The 6,068-nt window shown below is 48.3% G+C and overlaps 1 protein-coding gene across 1 annotated transcript in view; it reads right to left on the reverse strand.

Annotated features, from left to right (window-relative positions):
- Window positions 1-6,068, reverse strand: part of LOC147901539 (transcription factor TGA2.2-like) — a 117,928-nt gene that overhangs the window by 80,553 nt on the left and 31,307 nt on the right. The window lies entirely within an intron of this gene.

The raw sequence follows: 6,068 nt of genomic DNA on the forward strand, positions 1-6,068 counted from the left end.
CAATGATAATAAGGAGCTAGGAAAAATTCTGATTCTGGTATTTACAAAAGTGAAACGGCCTTCAATACAATCAATAACTATAATGTGCGAGAATTGGCTTCATGTTGCTAGACCATACCAAACTTGAATGCATTCAGACCAGAAAGAAAGAAAGAAAGAAAGTTTATTAAAGATTCGGAAGACCGATGGGTCTATGAGACTGTGAAAAACCTGATACAATGAGCTGTGGTAGTGGAGCTACTAAACGAGCATCCATACCAATGAAGAATGCAGAAAATGCAAAATGACACTACTAAATCCTAAGTACAACATAGTCATATCTCGACTATATATACATCAATCTCAGCATCATAACCATCATCATCATCATCATCAACAGCAGTAGGACATCAGGATGGATGAGGCTGTGGAAGTGGAGGCATGAGGTCAGCAATCTAGCGTTGTTGCCCCCCCAAGGGTGCAGTCCTAGTACGTCTCTTGGTCGTAGCTCTACGTCTGACCAGGGCCACTTTGACCCCCGTCGGTCGGGCTCAGACCCTAAACAAGGAGAGGACATCCCCAAGTATGATCTATGAGTCAACCCTTTGTCTGAGCTATCAGGTCACAGGCTCCGGGTCACAGTCATGTTGAGGCCTCGCCTCGTGCGGGTCTATGTGATCTGGCTGAAAGAACTCCATGATAGAGCTTTGAGAAGTATCAGTCGAGGAGGAAGTCTACTCCTGTCTCCGTGCTCGGAGTATCCTATCACGGTGTTTGAGCACCTCATGAATGAAAGTAGCCAAAAGTAGGAGAGGAAACAGGCCAAAACTCCATAACCATCTATGAAGAGGCAGTAGAAACGCCCTTGGATCTCATAGTAGATAGGACAGCTGAAGATGAAATGCTCCTCTGTCTCAACCTCCTCCATGTCACATAGTATGCATATGTGCCTCTCCCTAGGTAACCGCTCTGCTCTGCTGCTCTCAATACGAAGTCTGTGTGCAGAGACCCGAAACTGCCCAAGAAAGATCCTCAACGAGTAGGGTAGGTGAATCTGCGTGTATCCTAGTGGATCAATGAAACCCTCCGCTGTGATATGTAAGAAGTGATCTCTGTAGAAGCCCAGCTTTACTGGAAGATCACTCGGGCCCAATCAAGTCCGGAATGTGTGTAGCTGTAGTAGATCCTCACGGATAACTTGGTTGACCTCGTGTGATAGGAGGGGAGAAAAAGGAGCATCCATGCTGTACTAGAAAGGAGGCAGTCTATCCATGTGGAGCCTGAGTCCTACAAACCATCTCTCTGTGCGTGCATACCAGCACCTTTGGTCCCCTCCTGCTGCAAGTGCCATATAAGAGGACAATGCTAGCCATGGTATCCTGCTACGCCTGGATGTGTAATCCCCGTACTCCTTGACTCAATACAGATACGTGATGACTTGAAATGCAGCATCTAGCTGTAATGGGGGTGACCCAAACTCTGCCTGAACAATCTTGTGAGGGACGGATGGCTTACCACGGATCATCCATGATAACATGAGAACCTATAGCCGCTCCACCCTGGCCCACTCTGTATCCGACAAGTCTGGCCCGCAGCATGGACTACCATACATCCCTGCTGGGCGGACCAAGGAGTCAAAAAGTAACTCTTTGGTCTGTGGATCCTGAAAGTGAGAGCAGAAGCACTGTCTATCTAGCAGAGCCAATGAAGCATATCCTCTGCTCAGGCGTGCACGCATCGCGGGTCTCATGATGAAGATGGGTCTGAAAAAGACGACCCGAAGGTAAGTGTATGATGAAACTATCTCAACACGGGACCCATCAAATGTGAAATGCTCATCTCGCATGACAGCTCGAGATGTATTGAAGATCATAACCTTGGTTTTACCCAAGTTGACCTTCAAATCATGAGACTCGCAAAAGGACTGTAGTGTGTCAAGGTGTCTCTAGAGCCCCTCTGCTGAGGAGGACAAGAGAGCCATGTCATCTGCGTAGAGTAAAATCCGGATCAGCGTGCTCGCGAGGGAGAAACCTACCCCACCCTATGCCTACATCGCTATCTTCAGCTCGTCGATGTAGAGGCCAAACAAGGTAGGTGATAATGGGCACCCTTGTTTGACCCCTATAGTGTTCATGATCTCGTCTGTCTATCCAAATCCTATCCAGACTCTGCCTGAAACTCGCTCATAAAGTGCCATGATAGCCCAAATAATCTCCTCGTTGTAACCCAAATCCTGTAGGCGCCGTATGAGGCGGGCTCTCGGAACGGTGTCAAATGCCTTGCAGAAATCCACAAAGCAACAGTAAACCCTCTGCTTCTGTGCCCTCGCCTCCTCGATGATACATCTGAGCGCGAGAATATGGTCCATGGTCCCATGAACCGGCCTGTCCCCCTACTCTGAGTCCTCGACACTCCGCAAATCTGCTGACCTCGGAATCAAGTACTGGTGCATAAATCTTGGACATGACATGTCCGATCATAATGGTCATGTAGTTCTCTGGGTTCATGGGATCCCCTGCCTTATGGATGGGTGAGATAGTGTTGATGATCCAGGTGTGTGGGAACCCCAAGCAAACAGATTCATTAAATAGCTTGGCTAAGATTGGGGCTAGGAGGTTAATCCCATAGGCAATGAACTCAGTGCATAGTCCCTCATGATCCTTCGCTCGGCCATTATGAGGTTTCATTACGGCATCCTTTAACCCCCCCCTAGTGAAGAGGGTGCAAGACGTGGAACGTGGCATATGTGATAGGTTAGGGGCTGGTTGATTTGGGATATCATAGAACGTGCATGCATAATCAGTCCACACCTGAGTGTCAGTGAGTGGTGGGGGGGATTGTCCCTCTAGAAATCTCCGCCAGAAGTCCTTAGGGTTGTTACTAAACAGAATGTTCAGTAGCTCCTCCTCGTTCTGACGCACGAAGTCCAGTTTCTTCCTGCGTACCAGACGGCGTGTAGCATCTCTGGTTCGCCCGAAAGGCTGTTTTTTGTTTCGAGTCTGAGCTGATGGCGTAGAGCCTTACACTCATCATCGTACCAGCTATAACAAGGTACGATCCCAAGTGGTAGTGGGCGGGTGGAGCGGGTGGTATGAGGAAAGGCGTGAAGAGCAGCCTTGTGTAGTGAGCGAGAGACTAGGGCAGCACGATCCTCTAATAGGGATATAAAGCCAATGTATGCGAGAAGTATGTACAGATGGCCAAAGTAAGCAGGTGGGTGATCGCGATCAAAGTGTATATCATGGTAGGTGGAGTAAGAACTCAACGGGGTAGAAAGTGTTGTGCGGCAGGGGGTAGAAATGCTAAAGAAAAGATAGGTATGATCAGTCCCTGGAGGGAGAGGTGCTATGGTAAAGTCAGTGATGCGAGATGTGAAGGCAGGGGATCCCATGATGTAGTCCACAACACTGCAGCCTCCCCATGCAGAAAGCAAGTGAAGCCACCTGATGCAGGCCATCTGTCAAGACCATTATAGATAATAAGATCATGCATCCTACCAAGGTCTAATAAGGCCTGCCCATAAGATGTGAGCGGTCCTCGTTTGTCAACTAAAACTCATAGCATACATGCCTCCTCAAGGTCAATAACTGGCAGTAGAGTGGAATCATCCCTGAAGTCGAAAAGTGGTGCCTGACGAGCCTCTGTCCTTGCGTTGAAGTCCCCAACTAGGAGTACTTCCCCACGGCTAGAGAAGTCAACAATGGCTTGGTAAAGAGCAGCGAATGGGGATGTCTCATCGTATCTCTGGCAAAGCGGGAGGTCTTGAGGGGGAAGTAGCAAACTGCAATAAACAAATCACGGCTATCCATGTGTCGAATCCGGATCCAGAGAAACCTGGAGTGTGGATCTCTCTGCTCCACTAAGATGGCCCCCAAAAGTGTGGATTTGTAAAGGACTGCGACTCCTCCTGACCCTCAAACCCCTCCTGTATCCCTTGTCTCATCTTTGTAGGCAGACTCCCATGTATACTCGCTGACTACTGGTAGTGGGTGCTCTAGACTCTAATGTGTCTCTGTGTAAAAGACTATGTTGTGACCTGTATAGGATTCTGAGAAGTTCCCTGGTTCTTACCATAAGGTACCATTACAGTTCTAGATGGTACAGGATAGGTTCTCGAGTGTCTGGGTCTCATAGACCCCGCCTCCCTATGCAGTAGGAGAGGTGGGTGCCCGACGGGGCCTGTAAGGAGTCGTCCATCTCGTACTACTGCCCACTTCCCCTCCTTGCGGGCCTGATCCCGTTGCTGCAACAGAAAACGCCTCTCCTCAACCTATAGTGGAGTGAGGCCCTCATCCATGGAGATCGCTGGCTGGTCTCGTAAGGCTGACCTACGACGTAAAGCCGAAAGTTGTGCCTGGGCATCATGGAACCGTATGGTGAGGGGCTGCTCTCGGTTGGGGTCCCTCCCAACCCGCCATGCTCTCTCAATCCTGTGCTCAGTCGCCCCTAGGGTAGTGGTCACAAAGGCCTGCGCATCTAGCCTCAGTGCGGGGAATCCCACGTACTCTGATGTTGAGAGCCTTGCTGGCTCTTTGCTGCTGCTCCAGGAGGGTAGCCGAAACGGTTACCCTTGCAGGTTCCCGTTTGGCTGCGTCAACCCATCTCAAAAGAAGGGTCTATTCTAAAATTAGCACTCTAGTGCCCTATTACAAATAAAACAAATTCAACACATTTCACCCATTAATGGTTAGCCAAAGCATGTATTCTTGTACTCGGGACTAATCCTAGTCCTCTGTAGGCATCCCACTATGCACATGAAATAAAATCTCTCTCATTGGCCAAAGTCCACTCTCTCTTTGACCGGAGTCAAAACAAAATAATTCTCTTTATTTCTTGGCATAAATACAATTCTGCAACACCCACATGGATGGAGGTCCTTAAGTTTGTGATCTGTGCATCAACCCACTGGTATGTTTGTTGTGTCTGTCGCTTTGAACCTCGACTCCTTCCTCTGCTTGAGGCCTGTTGGTCCATACTTTTTGGATGGAAAAACTCAGTGATCATGCTTTGAGTGGAGTCAGGATGCCTATGTGCCACGTGCAGATGCTTGTTGTGTACGATGCCCTCATCAATGAAGATCAGCAAGCATCTCTCATCCTGAGATGGGATGTGGTGCCAATGCAAGAAATGCGCACTAAAAGGAGGAAGATAGACTTCCCTCAAGGGAGGGGAAGGGTCTATTATATAGGTATTGAGACATGAAGGTAGCGGAGGAGATGGGCTAGATCTACGAGGTCACAACCCTTATTGTATGATTGGCTGTGGTATAAGCATTTTTTTTTTTCAAGAAAATTACTTCATTAGGTATGAATGAAAACCGCGAGAGCAAGCTCAAATGCGGGAGTACATCATGCGATGCATGAAAAAAAAACAGCTCAAAGTGAGCTAATAAAGAACCAAGGCGGAGGCTGAAAATGCCCTCTCAACCCTGAAGGCAACTCAGAGAAGAAAGGAGATCCCCTCCAAACTCTGAAAAGAGTGACTGTCCTAGCAGTGGCTGGTTTGGAGGATCCCTGCATGCTCGCCCAAATAGCCATCAGAGTGTGTACTGTGTCAATCCAAATACTGGCCATAGTCTGGGAAGGGTGAACCTGGATAACCTCCATTGCCTTTGTACACCTGCTCTCCAAATATGCCAAGTTGCAATGCTAGCCAAAATCTCCTAAGACGTGTCTACTGAGGCATGAGCAGCTTTGAAAGGAGTGTGGGGAACATCCTGTAGGGAACAAGACTCCACTGAATGTCGTCGTACAATGAAAGCTGGATCTGGATCATGGCCCTCGAAGAACACCTGTGAGCCAGTAAGAGATAACCAAGCCACTGAACCCCAGGTCATATAGAAAGGTGCTGTATGAAAGATGCTGAAAATCCTAGATTATCCTCACCTGTCTGCACTCCCAAAGGCAATGCTGTACTGACTCAAGGGCATCATGCATGGCTGACAAGTGTGCATGTGCTATCAGAGACATGATGTCAAGACTCAAGGCCCCCTACAAGTTTGATGACCATATCGTATGGCATTCACTTTTAAATACTCGTGTGCCATGCATGGTAGAAAATGAGAACATGTTTATGTTTCACCATATAAA

This window comes from Dipteris shenzhenensis, chromosome 5 (assembly GCF_047967505.1).
Source record: "Dipteris shenzhenensis isolate YYH24624 ecotype China chromosome 5, Dip_SZ_1.0, whole genome shotgun sequence".
Classification (NCBI taxonomy): Eukaryota; Viridiplantae; Streptophyta; class Polypodiopsida; order Gleicheniales; family Dipteridaceae; genus Dipteris; species Dipteris shenzhenensis.